A 15033-nucleotide genomic window follows, 5' to 3' on the forward strand; every position below is an offset into this window, starting at 1 on the left:
GTAAAGGAGAACCATTTCATACTTCTGCCATTTATAATTGTAAGATCATAAACATGTATTTTTAAACCACTTAGGTTTTGCAGATTTGTTATTGCATCAATAGATAACTAATGAAGCACTCCTTCATGATACAGGACTTAACACCTGGGCAAGGGCCCCATGACATGGTGCTAACATGGCAGTAGAAACATAAAATAATGACCAGCACTAAGTAAAACACCTGTGCCTGAACTGCCATAGCTTATGGCACCTGGAAGAATGAATGCCTCAGCCCTGAAGGAGGAAAGTGAACAGTCATCTTATATCTACTTGAGTCTGTCCATGCCTCTCAGATAAATGTGCTTCATGTTGTATGTTTGCTCCATCTGGAAAAGTTTCCAGCATGATGCTTGAGAGTTTTAGCTGCTGATGGCACACTGTTCATTTCTATTGCACAATTGCCCTTAGCAGATGAGTGCTGCCTTTCCCAAAGTTATCATCTTACTCAGGGGAAGTCTAAAAGCATAGCTAGTTGACGAGGGGTTACAGAAACCTAGACCCTTTAACTCACACTTGAGACCATTAAGCAGGATCATCCCAGCCCCAGAACTCCCTGTAGAGATCAGCCAAGATATCTGTCAAAACTACATCATATTTCAACCTTTCCCTCTGCCCAGTATTGTTTATTTTAACTGTCTTCCAGGGTTTAGGTTCTCTAGAGCACTGCCCTATAAACTTCCTGCATGCAACTCTCCATCTCAAAGTTTGTTTTTCAAATAATTAGTCTAAAATAAGTTTCTAATTAAAGAAAATAACTTTTCTCTTCTAATGAAATAAGCAGTGACTTCTTAAGAGATGATGAACTTTGGTACTTTCAGATTGAGTACTCCCTCAGATTCCCAGGAAATCAAAAGTTGAGCTGATCTCAATATTTGCTTTCAAAGTTTAGAGCTTTTTAAAAATATATTTTTATTGACTTCAGAGAGGAAGGGAAAGGGAGAGAGAGATAGAAACATCAATGATGAGAGAGAATCATTGGTCTGCTACCTCCTGCATGCCCCCTACTGGGGATTGAGCCCACAACCCAGGTGTGTGCCCTTGACTGGAATTGAACCCGGTACCTTTCAGTCCGATGCTCTCTCCACTGAGCCAAATGGGCTAGGGCAAAATATAGAGCTTTTTATGGTGACACAAATTACCATGTTTTGCTGGGAAGAATGTGTGGTCCACCTCTATTATTTGATGTGATCCAGTTGCAATGACTTACCCTAGGAATGAAATAATGTACCTGGTTTAAGATGCAATCAGCATGAGTCTGAGGATGACCAGATAGAAATGGAATCAATGACATCTGGGAAGGCTGAGAGGGCCTGAGGCCTTACAGAGGAGACAGTCACTGCATTCTGTATTAATTCACTCAAAAAGTGTTGGTCAAGAACTCTCTAAATGGTTGATACTGTACTAGGCATAGTGCTAGAAAAAAAAAAGAGATAGTTTTCTTGTCTTTTTAGGTGGGGTTCAGACTTGCAAACAAGCACTTTGTAATATTGAATGATGAATGCCATAATACAGAAGTAGAGCATGCCTGGGTAAGAATAGCGGTAGAATAATAGAGATAAAGCAAAGGGCACACTCAAAGCTCCAAACCGCAGAAAGAGGGTAACAGTATTTATTTGGTGACTTGAGAGTAGCACATTTGTAGACTTGAATAGAAGGCAAGAGGAAGATGAGGGAAGGGGTGAGCAGAAGCCAAATTGTGAAATGTCTTCTAGGTAGGTTATGTTAAGATGTTAGATTTCATCCTGAAGGCTATCAGGAGAATTGGAATATTTTAAATAGGGGGTGATAATATCAGACTTGCCTTTTGAAAAAATCACTGTGAAACTTGTACAGAGTACCGAGCATAGGTCAGAAGGCACAATCTATGGCTGCTCCTGTTGCTGACAAACATGACAACATCAATGCTTTGTAAACCCTGATCTCTCAGGGCCCTGTGGAGATTTAATACACAGTTCTGGGTCTGACATTTTTTATTTGTAGGATGCAAATAGATAAAGAACATCAACAATCTTTTATCAAGAAAATACATGGGAAGCCATGAAAATTATGGCAGTAGTCACCATAGTTCCTAAACTATACCAATAAAATTATTTGTGGCATAATTAAATTTGAACCCTCAGATCATGGAACTATTTTTTTTTTTTACTAGATTTGTAAAACTCAATCCTGCTCAGGGCATAGGCTGTAAATTACTGAGTAACTAATCTGTCCTCATTTCCATCAGTATTTCCAAATAATTTTAGTCAAAGACTCCAAAGATAAATAACTATGGGTAATAGTAACATAATGTTTAAATGTTCTACAAAATGTCATTTCTTTTAGACAACGGAAGAAAAACCTATATACTTGTCTAGAGATTTATTTCCATAAGCTTCAATAAAATCCTAACATCTTATATGTTTTAGGAAAAATTGTGAGCTCCGATGAACATTCATTTTACTCTAGGCAGAAGGAAATCTTCTAACTGCTAATATCAGAAATAATCAGAATGTTGTCTTACCCACAGCTGAATGCCACAGACCTAAATTCAGAGTTATCTGTTAAGATCAAGTAGTAATAGTCTTACACCAAACATTTTAGTTTTCAGATCTTTGATCTCCTAGAGCCTTAGTCTTCTGATTGGTTGCTTTTCATAAAAAGACTTTTCAGGCTCTATCTACCCTGATAATGCCAAGTAAACAGGTGAAGCCTGGACAAGAGATAGATATGAAGAAATATTTGCTCTATAAATCTAAAATATAAATCAAATGATGTAGGCTTCTCAAGGGGCAGATTCCTATGGAACATCAGTTCATAAAAAAAAAATATGATTGAACTAGAGAAATAAAACTTGCTGAAAACCCTGGAAAAATAGTTGCTTTGGTATGGTTAATATAATGTCTAATTATCTATCTTTATATTAATACATGTAATAAGTTATGTAATGCATATATGCATATCTGAAGGCGCTCATGGAAGATAAAAATAGACTTTTAAATCACTAATGCAAAATTATATGAAAATATTCTGTACTGGGACAATAATAGATATTTTCCAGGTTGGTCAGATTTAGAGTCATTAAATTTAAATGTCAAATAACAACTAAGTTTGTTGAATTTTCAATTTTTGAAACTAACTATTAATATGGGTATAATTGCCATTACATCCCATGAACTTATTATTTGTGATTAAATATTTAATAAATAATTGGAATTTATTTAAAAAATTGGAAACTGTTTATACTACCACCCTGATACAAGACTGATTCTTATAAAATCATTATTTCCATGTATGATTAGCAATGCATTTAGGCTTTATTATAGGTCCTTTTCTTTATTAATTGTACTCACCCTTCTGGGGTAATTAATACCATTTATTTTGGTTTTGCCTTCTATTCTGTATTATCTTTGACATTTATATGTCATGTGTTCTAAATCTACATCTTAGCCCTGATTTATTATCCTGTATTTTAGAATTGCCCATTCAATTGCTGCCAGATACATGGATGTTCCATATTAGAATTCAAATATCTGGCAGCAGTTGAAAATCAAAATATTCAAAATTTAATAATTTCCCCATAAATGTACATCTACTTTTGTAAACTTCTTTTACTTAGGGAAGCATATCTTCTCATATATCTGATAAAAAAGGAAACATTTGGATAAATAAACAACTATATTTATATTACCAAACATAAATATGCAACAAGTATATCTTTGCTTCATCCCATCCTTAAAAATCACATCTGGAGTGTTAGAGACTTTCATATTTTACTTTTCATGTTTCTTGAATTTTTACTATAATGTATTATTACATATGTTTTCGAGCAATTACTATGTTATATACCAGTAATGCCCATCTGCATAGTACTGACATCACTAATATCATTGTTATTGATTTAATTCACTATTTTCTGTGCAGTCTGGGATGGAGACGAAATAATCAAAGGGACAAAAATACTGTTGTCTTTATCTCTCTCTTCCTGCAGTCAAACTATCAGAGAATGAGCTTTTTGGCCCCTTCTAAAAGGCGGAAGAATGATAAATAGAACAAAGTCAACAATAAAAATTTCAGTAGGGAAAAATAGCATTTACTTCAACTGTATTCTGTGCACTGAATATCTAATCTAATAAAAGAGAAACATGCAAATTGACTGCACCTCTGCTACACCCCAAGCCACACCCACCAGCCAATCAGAGTGGCTATATGCAAATTAACCCAACCAAGATGGTAACCAGCAGCCACGGAGCTGGAGCAAGCAGGAGGCTCGGTTGCCCCGGCGATGGAGGAAGCCAAGCTTCCTGCCTGCCCTGGCTGGCTGTGGGCTCTGCTCAAGGCAACAAAGTTTCAATTATAGAAGATAAATAAATCCCAGATATCTGCTTCCAAGCAGCCTCCACTGGGAGCTTGGGTGGCTGGGGGCCATGGCCAGGCTGCAAACAGCCATCAGTCCCTCACCCAGGCTGGCCAGGCAACCCAGCGGGACACCTTTCAGGGAAAACCAGCCAGCCCCCAGCCATGCACCAGGCATATAATAGAAGGCTAATATGCAAATTGACCCTAACAGCAGAACAACTGGGAATGACTGGTCACTATGACACACACTGACCACCAGGGGGCAGATGCTCAACACAGGAACTGCCCCCTGGTGGTCAGTGCGCTCCACAGAGGGAGCTCTGCTCGGCCACAAGCCAGGCTGATGGCTGCCAGTACAGCAGTGGTGGTGGGAGCCTCTCCTGCCTCCTCAGCAGCGCTAAGGATACACGACTGCAGCTTAGGCCTGCTCCCTGCTGGCAAGTGGACATCCCCCGAGGGCTCCCGGGCTGCCAGAGGGATGTCTGACTGCCAGCTTAGGCCCAATCTCCCGGGGAGCGGGCCTAAACCAGCAGGTCGTCATCCCCCTAGGGGTCCCAGACTGCAAGAGGGCACAGGCCGGGCTGAGGTACCCCCCCCCCCCCGAGTGCACACATTTTTGTGCACCAAGTCTCTAGTATTTAATATCTTTAATATCTTTAATATATTTAATCCTTAAAGAACTAAGGTGGTAGCTACACTAATTATCCTTATTTTATAGAAGTAAAAAAGGAAACATGGGAAGGAGAAACTTAACTAAAGATAAAAAAATGTTGTAGGTAGAGGAAATAGGCTTGGAGATTTGATTAGCTATAAGCCCAGGACTCTTAAACACTAAACTGTATTTCTCCCTACCTGTAATTTTTTTTTTTTTTTTTTTTTTGGCTATGGTATTCACTCTAGTACAGCCGTGGGCAAACTACGGCCCATGGGCTGGATCCGGCCCGTTTGAAATGAATAAAACTAAAAAAAAAAAAGACCGTACCCTTTTATGTAATGATGTTTACTTTGAGTTTATACTAGTTCACTCAAACACTCCATCCATGCTTTTGTTCCGGCCCTCCGGTCCAGTTTAAGAACCCATTGTGGCCCTCAAGTCAAAAAGTTTGCCCACCCCTGCTCTAGTATGTCTCTCATGACACTGTCAATCACACCTCACTTTCCCATGTTAGAAACTGGGCTTAGCTTTAAGACAGAGAAATATCAGAGGGGGGATAAATACCTTGTCTCTAGATGAAAAGAGTATATGTGATTTAGGTTACCTGGCCATTTTTAAAGAGTTGCTTATTAAATAATTATTTCAGCTCACATCAAAATGCCTAATGCCTCTAAGAATTGGCAATCTACATCCTGTGAGCAAAAATGTTACTAACTAGAATATAATGTTTGTGTACAGTTCTTTTTGTCTTTAATCTTATAGTATCAAGTAAAGTTCGTGTCTCCCATTGATGTTAGGCTAGTTATTTTATGCCCTACTAGAGGCCCAATGCACGAAATTCATGCAAGAGTAGGCCTTCCTTCCCCTGGCTGCTGGCACCAGCTTCCCTCTGGCACCTGGGACCTGGGCTTCCCTTGTAGCCCTGGCTTCATCTGGCAGGTCGTCTGGAAGGACATCTGGTCTCATTAGCATATTACCCTTTTATTATTATAGATTTTCTTCATTATTATTTGGGTAATTTAGTCAGGTCCACTCATTATAGCTTGTATTCATTTATATCTCCACATCTTACTTTGGTTTTTATTTACATATAGTATAAAATACTCTTTATCATATAAAGTTCAACAAATTTTGACAAATGCATAGGATTGTGTTCTACCCATGATATTCTGAGTCAAAAACAGTTTTATCACTTCCGAACTTATCCTGAATTGCCCTCTTTTAAATCTATTTCTTCCCCATCCTCAATGCTAGAAAGTACTGGCCTATTTTCAATCCTATAGTTTTGTCTTTTCTAGATCATATTTATGCAATTGTCTAGTATATGATTCTTTTGGTTTGACTAAAGCTTTCAAAATGTATTTGTTACATCCATATTGTTGCATGAATGAATAGTGTCTTCTATTTTATCACAGAGAAGTATTCACTTGGTGCCTATACCACAGTTTATCCATTCATCTGTGCTGTTTCCAGTTTGGGATAATTATGAATAAAGCTGTTATAAACATTCATATACCAGTTTTTATGGGAGCATAATATTTTTTATTTCTCTTGGATAAATAGCTAGAGGAGGACTATGTGGCAATATGGTGTCTGTTTATCCTTATGTAAAGAGCCAACTGTTATCTCTAGTTGCTGTTCTTGCATTTTATATGGGCACCCAAACTATATGAGAGTTCCTATTGTTCCACATTCTTGCCCAACCTTGATAGAGTCCATATGTTTTTATTTCAACCATGGAGTATGTGAATAGTCAAATCTCAATGTGGGTTTGATTTGCAATCTCTAGTAACTAATGCTATTGAGCATCATCTGTTCCTAGGCTTGCTTTTTTTCATTCATAGATCTTCTTTGGTGAAGTGCTTATTTATATTTTTTTTCTATTTTTTCAATTGGCTTTTGTGGTTGTTGTTTTTGTTATTGTTTAGCTTTCAGAGTTCTTTATATATTCTAGGAACATGCATTTTGTCAGGCATTTGACCTACAAATATTTTCTCTCAGTCTCTGTCTTTTCATTAACTTAAGATTGTCTTAAAGCAAAATGTTTTAATTTTAATAAAATTTAACTTTAAATTATAGAGATAGCTTTGTAGTCTATGTTAAGAAAAAATAACACTGTTAAACTGATCATCACAAATTATTTTTCCTATGTTTTCTTCTAGAATATTTATAGCTTTACATCATATATTAAAGTCTATGTTTCATTTTGAGCTAATATTTAGTATAAGATGTAATATACAGATTAAGTCTTAATAATACTATTTTTACATATCTATAAATGTCCCTGCACTACCTGTTATAAATACATAAATATTTTGGTGTTATTTATTAAAAAGACTATTCTTTCTGCATTGAATTGTCTTTGGATCTTTGTAAAAAATAAGTAGACAGCATTTGTATGGGTCTATTTGTTGATTTTATATTCTGTTCTCTTGTTCTATATATTTATCCTCTTGCCTTGACTAGTTTTGAAATCTTAGGGTGAGTCCTCAAACTTTGTTCCTTTTTTCCAAATCATTTGGCTATTCCAGTTCCTTTGCCTTTCTGTGAAAATTTTAAATTTCTGCAAACTTGATTGGGATTGTGTTAAACACACATATCAATTTGGAGAAAATTACTATTTTAAGTTATTGGATCTTTTGAGTCACAAGCTGTATATTTTTGCATTTACTTAGGTCTTTGATTTTTTTAATCAAAGTTTTATACTTTTCAGCTTACAGATCCTGAACATTCTTTGTTATATTTATACTTAAATATTTCATTTTGTGATGCTATTTTAAAGTGATATTTTAATTTTTTTCCAGTTGTTAATTAGTAGTTAATAGAGATAAAATTGATTTATTCATGCTGTTGACTTTTGATTCTGAGACCTTTCTAAACTCACTTATTAATTTTAGGAGCAGCTTTCTTTGTAGATTCTTTTCGATTTTTTACATAGTCCTGTCATCTGTGAACAGAGGCACTTTTATTTCTTCCTTTCCAATCTAAATATGTTTTATTTCTTGTTCTTGTTTTATTACATTAAGACTTTACAGTGCAATGTTGAATAGAAGTTATAAGAGCAGACCTGTTCTTAATTAAGGAGAAAGTTTTATCACCAAATATTAAATATAATGTTACTTATAGGTTCTTTATAATATTTTATTAGATTAATATTTTTTTCTATCCCTAGTTTCCAGAAAATGTTGACAAGAAATGAACATGGTGTTTTAAATACCTTCTCTTCATCTATTGCGATGATCATATAAAGTTTAATTCTGTTCACAATAATCTCCCTTTGCTGGTGGTTTCACTTTCCACAGTTTCAGTTATTTTTAGTCACAGTATGAAAATATTAAATGAAAAATTCCAGAAATAAACGATTCATAAGTTTTACATTAGATGCTATTCTGAGTGCCATGATGAAATCTCTCTCCCTCCTGCCCTGGGTGTGAATCAGCCCTTTTCCTAGTGTATCCACCACCTGCCTATTAGTTGCTTAATAGACTTCTCAGGTATCAGATGAACCACTGTGGTATCACCGTGCTTGTGTCAAGTAAACTTTCCCTTATCTAATGATGCCACATTTGCATAATTTTTATTACAGTATATTGTTATAATTACATTTTAATATTAGTTTTTGTTGTTAATATTACTGTGCCTAACTTATAAATTAAACTTTATAATATGTATAGAAATCATTAAATATATAGGGTTCAGTACTTTCCATGGTTTCAGACATCCACTGGGGATCTTGAAAAGTATCCCCTGCTTTCTCTAATGTTCTCCAGCTAAGCTTCAGACTTCAGGTAAACAAACTGTACCATGTGTGTGAAGCATGCAACCTTCTCATTGCTTCTGACTTTCCCTCAGCTTTTCATTCTGGGTCAAGGCCATATTCCTGTCCCTCTTCCAAGGGTAGCTAAGTTGTTTTGTTTTTGTTTTTGTTTTTTCCTATTTCTTTCCCCTAGCTACACTGATTTTCACCAGTTGCCAAAGATGTCTGTTTTTGATGCCATTCCTCCCAGAGGATAAGGTATGTTCCCACAGCACAGAGGATGTTATGCTCCCATAGCATCTATAATAATAAAAGTGTAATATAGAAATCGACCGAATGGCCAAACAGAGGAATGACCATCTGGATGACCTCCCAGACGACCTTCCAGATGAAGCCAGGCTGCGAGGGCCGAGGCAGCCAGCAGGGCTGTGAGGCAGCAGCTAAGGTGGCCAGGGCTGCAAGGGAGTAGCTGAGGCAGCCGGGCGTGCGAAGGCTACCCTTGTATGAATTTCATGCATCGGGTCTCTAGTAGAGGACAAGATATGTTCCCATAGCACGGAGGATAAGGTATGTTCCCACAGCATGGAGGATAAGTATGTTCCCACAGCACGGAGGATAAGGTATGTTCCCACAGCATGGAGGATAAGGTATGTTCCCACAGCATGGAGGATAAGTATGTTCCCACAGCACGGAGGACAAGATATGTTCCCACAGCACAGAGGATAAGGTATGTTCCCACAGCACAGAGGATAAGTATGTTCCCACAGCACGGAGGATAAGTATGTTCCCACAGCACAGAGGATAAGTATGTTCCCACAGCATGGAGGATAAGTATGTTCCCACAGCACAGAGGATAAGTATGTTCCCACAGCACGGAGGATAAGTATGTTCCCACAGCACGGAGGATAAGTATGTTCCCACAGCACGGAGGATAAGTATGTTCCCACAGCACAGAGGATATGTATGTTCCCACAGCACGGAGGATAAGTATGTTCCCACAGCACGGAGGATAAGTATGTTCCCACAGCACGGAGGATAACTATGTTCCCACAGCATGGAGGATAAGTATGTTCCCACAGCATGGAGGATAAGTATGTTCCCACAGCACGGAGGATAAGTATGTTCCCACAGCACAGAGGATAAGTATGTTCCCACAGCATGGAGGATAAGTATGTTCCCACAGCATGGAGGATAAGTATGTTCCCACAGCATGGAGGATAAGTATGTTCCCACAGCACGGAGGATAAGTATGTTCCCACAGCACAGAGGATAAGTATGTTCCCCCAGCATGGAGGATAAGTATGTTTCCACAGCACCGAGGACAAGATATGTTCCCACAGCATGGAGGATAAGTATGTTCCCACAGCATGGAGGATAAGTATGTTCCCACAGCACAGAGGATAAGTATGTTCCCACAGCACGGAGGATAAGTATGTTCCCACAGCATGGAGGATAAGTATGTTCCCACAGCACGGAGGATAAGTATGTTCCCACAGCACAGAGGATAAGTATGTTCCCACAGCACAGAGGATAAGTATGTTCCCACAGCACAGAGGATAAGTATGTTCCCACAGCACGGAGGATAACTATGTTCCCACAGCATGGAGGATAAGTATGTTCCCACAGCATGGAGGATAAGTATGTTCCCACAGCATGGAGGATAAGTATGTTCCCACAGCACGGAGGATAAGTATGTTCCCACAGCATGGAGGATAAGTATGTTCCCACAGCACGGAGGATAAGTATGTTCCCACAGCATGGAGGATAAGTATGTTCCCCCAGCATGGAGGATAAGTATGTTCCCACAGCATGGAGGATAAGTATGTTCCCACAGCACGGAGGATAAGTATGTTCCCACAGCATGGAGGATAAGTTTGTTCCCACAGCATGGAGGATAAGTATGTTCCCACAGCACGGAGGATAAGTATGTTCCCACAGCATGGAGGATAAGTATGTTCCCACAGCATGGAGGATAAGTATGTTCCCACAGCATGGAGGATAAGGTATGTTCCCACAGCACGGAGGATAATGTAGTTTTCCACAGCATGGAGGATAAGTATGTTCCCACAGCAGAAGATCCAGGCAGATTTTCATGTTCCTCACACACCAGCTGCTCTTTGCCATCACCCACATGTGCACTAATTCATCAACTTTGTCAGTATTCTCATTTTGATTACTTTTTGAGCAATTTTGGGGGATTGATAAAAAAAATCTGCAGAAATGTGCCAAGTACCTTTATGTCTGTGGCTCCAGCAGCTGCATACTGCTGCCCACACTTAGGTTTTGCAAATTTGTTAAATACAGCAGGTCCTCAAATAACACTATTTCATTCGTTCAACATAGTTTTTTTTACAGCATTGCTGAAATTAGGAATGTTATTCTTGTTTATATCAATTTGCCTATAGTGAAATTGGTTTTGTTATACACCTTATGCTTAATGTCACCTACCAACAGCATCAAGTGAGGACTTAGTATAGTCTAGTTGAATTCTCCTGCTGGTTTTCACATGTGTCTGCTCTAGACAAACAAGAGCTTGAATCCTGTCCGTCCCTGCAGGAGCCTTTCCTTAGACTTCATGCTAGCTGACTACTTTGTGATCACACTGATGGATACAAGAAATGTCATGTCCAAATGTTTGTTGTTTATCAGAGGATGAATAATGGTCTTTCTAGCTGGCTCTATTCTTGAGTGAAATCTAGAAGTCTTATCTGGTTTTGAGCCTGTTCCTCCCACTTGCGGAACATTCTCTCATGTTCCCACCTGTACCCTACCAACCTCTTCATGAACTTCCCGAATTATATACTCTCTTACTCTTCTGATTATGTGTTCTTTAACTTCCTCCAAGGGGTAATCTGTCTCTCCAAAAAGAATAAAGGCTGTTCTATGTAATTCCTCATGTCCTTCCCTCACTATTAAACATTTAATTGTGTTGTAATGTCACATTCCCCAGACATCTGTATTCATTTTGTAAGATTCTCAAAGGCAGAAGCTTATTGTATTGCCAGTACCTGTCACACATGGCGGATACTTAATAATAATTTGTGTATTGAAAGCTTTCTACTGTAGATACCACAAATAGTTTAGACAAGTATGGCATTATATGATACTCCTCAATATCAACCTAAAACACAATAAATGACAAATGTTAAATCAAATGAGTCTTATTGTCAAATGAGAGATCCATTCTTGAGGAACATGGGGGATTTATAAATATTAGAAATAGAATATGGAATCAGTAAAGGCAGGATTGTATATTTTCATCAGTATGCCCTTCTCCCCAGGAGCAGTTATTATACAGTTGAAAACCTACAAAGATGGGAAACAACAGAGGAAAGTAAAGGAAGAATAATCCAGAAATAAATGTTTTCTTTATTTTAATTTATTGTCATTAGTATCAGTAGGGAATTCTTCTCTAAATCCTTATATAAACCCCAAACAACTTTTATATGTTCTGTTTCCCCTGTCTTTTTATGGCAATCATAGTATTTTAAAGTACAAAAATATGTTTAGGGAAAATAGAGATGACCTTTAAAGCAAAAGGAAGACACAAGTCCTCATCTGTAGGCAATAATGGTTAAGGGGCCATGAGCTATGGCAGGCCTAAGAACCAGGAAACAGCTTACCTGGACCAAGATGCACAGACAATAGGCAGCTTTGCAACACAGTGAAATATATTTCCTTAGGGGATATATTTAATTACTGTACTAGGAAAATCAATGGATATTCAAGTTATTTCCCCAGAGAATTCAGCATTTATTCAACATTTAACAAGAAGAACTGAGAAATCCTTCACTGACACATGCTCTGAGCCACAGTTAATTGCAGTTGAAATTTCTTAATTTCTTAATATATATTTTTAATTACAGTCATGAAAATAGAACTAAATATTTTAACATAACAATGCTACACTCATAAAGCTGCAGTGTCTTTTCAGCATTTAACTGTTGCTAAATTCTCAGTTGGCTACAGAGAAGAAATCCAGTAATTCTATAAATATTGCATAATAAAACAACCTTTTTTTTTGCAGTATACTACATTCTAAAAAAAATTATCAACAGAATTTTTACCTTGTAAAATATAGAGATAACAAGAAAAAAGAGAGAAAGATCAGTAGCTTACATCTAAGCACTTGGCAGTTTCCAATAGCATCCAAATATCTAAAATATTGCAAAAGATTACATTTGCAACATTTGGTTACCTGTCAAACTAAAATTAGATTTCCGGAAGTAGAATTGTCAAAAGTAAAATCATCCTAATATTGTATAAGAGCCCTTAACTGGATGTCAATAAAAACAGCTTGAACAGCTTAGTATTCTTACCCTCTCTCTTTGCACAGGATTTCTATTTGCATCCAGCATACACACACTGCAGAATCGGAGGGCAGTACCTTTCCGCAGTGCAGAGCAAGGGGTTTGGAATGAGACTACCTATGATTAGGTGCCATACTGTACTTCTCAATGGATTTATGGTTTTGAGCAGCTCTCACAACCTCTTTTAAGACTCAATTTGCCCATTCATAGACAAGATGGTACAACTGGCATGTACTAGAAGGGTTTATTCTCAAAATTAAATGAGGTAATTCATATAAAGCAATAAAGTATTCACATGACTGATATATAGTGAATACTCAATAAATGTTAAGCTGCAACAATAGTGAATATTGAATATATATATATATATATATATATATATATATACATATATATATATATATATATATATATATATATATATATATATATAATTGAAAATCAGAATTGCAGTAGTTGAAACATCTCAGTTATAAACAAGTTCTTTCTTTCTTCCTATAAACTAAAGGAAGGACTTATATTTCTACCAATTGCATTAAGATATAAAGATATTCCGGTTTTTGTAAGGGGCTTATTGTTTCTTTAAAAATCCACATAGAGCCCTAACCGATTTGGCTCAGTGGATAGAGCTTTGGCCTGCGGACTGAAGGGTCCTGGGTTCGATTCTGGCAAGGGCATGTGCCTTGGTTGCGGGCACATCCCCAGTAGGGGGCGTGCAGGAGGCAGCTGATCGATGTTTCTCTCTCATTGATGTTTCTAACTTTATATCCCTCTCCCTTCCCATCTGTAAAAAATCAATAAAATATATATTTTTTTAAAAATCCACATAGCACTTCTCTTTAGTGTTTATTATTTTTGCTTCTCACTCCAAAATGTTCCATGCTTATAAGTTCTCATAGGGCAGGATCAGTGGCCCCTGCTATCCAATGGTAACCCATAGAGTTTTAAATTAACTTAAATCTGGATCTTATTGATATTTTACTAGGGATGGGGCACTTGATTTATGAGGAAAGTGCAAAAAAAAACCACACCAAAAAACTGACAGACCTTTACTGGAACACTAGAACTGTCAGTTATTACTTGTATAAATCTGAAAAAAATAATGAAACATTCTCTGCCTAAGTGTTTTTCCTTTTATAAAGATAGGTTAATAACATCTAACTCACAGGGTTATTATAAGGATTAGTGATTAATAAGAATTAGACCTGGTTCATAATAAAACCTTAATAAATGGCAGCTATTATCATTTTCATTTAGTGTAGGTCATTCTGCTTTACTCAGAAATAAATATAAACTCAGAAAAAGTAGCAAAGATTAAATTTCATTATCTTATTTATAATGCAAATGAAAGTCCTTATATAAAAGGAGCATTAGAATTTCCTTAAAAATAGATCTAGAGAGGTTGTATAATTTTTTCAAGTGGTCTATTAAAAGAGAAAGAAAAATAGCTATGCTTTTACTGTCCTCAGTTATAACTATTGAAGTTGCTGCTGTTTAGTCATTTTTAATAACCTCAATTCCAAGGCTAAATAAGTTATATATTTGATGGACTCTAGGGTCAATTAAAAGTGTTTTCTTAAATTATGAAATATTTCAAGCGTGCATAAAAAAAGGATAATAAACTGAAGGTCTCTATACCCAGCAGCCCAGCTGGAAAAAAAAAGTCTTGCATATGCAACTGAGGCCCCAGGAAACTTCTCACAGGTGTCATTGCCATCTTTGTCCTACCAACTATAAATACCCTCAAAATTGCTACCATCCTGAACTTGAGGAATCCTTCATAGAATTTAATGACTCATAAGAAATGCTCATTTTTTATTTCTGCACTTGTGTTCTAGAACAAAGATATAACTATTTTAAACTTAAAATACCTTTCTACACTGCTTTCTGGGCTTTTAATTTCTTGTTTCAAAGTAATTAATAACATAAAATTTTCT

The sequence above is a fragment of the Myotis daubentonii genome, chromosome 3, assembly GCF_963259705.1.
Source record: "Myotis daubentonii chromosome 3, mMyoDau2.1, whole genome shotgun sequence".
In the NCBI taxonomy this organism is placed as follows: domain Eukaryota; kingdom Metazoa; phylum Chordata; class Mammalia; order Chiroptera; family Vespertilionidae; genus Myotis; species Myotis daubentonii.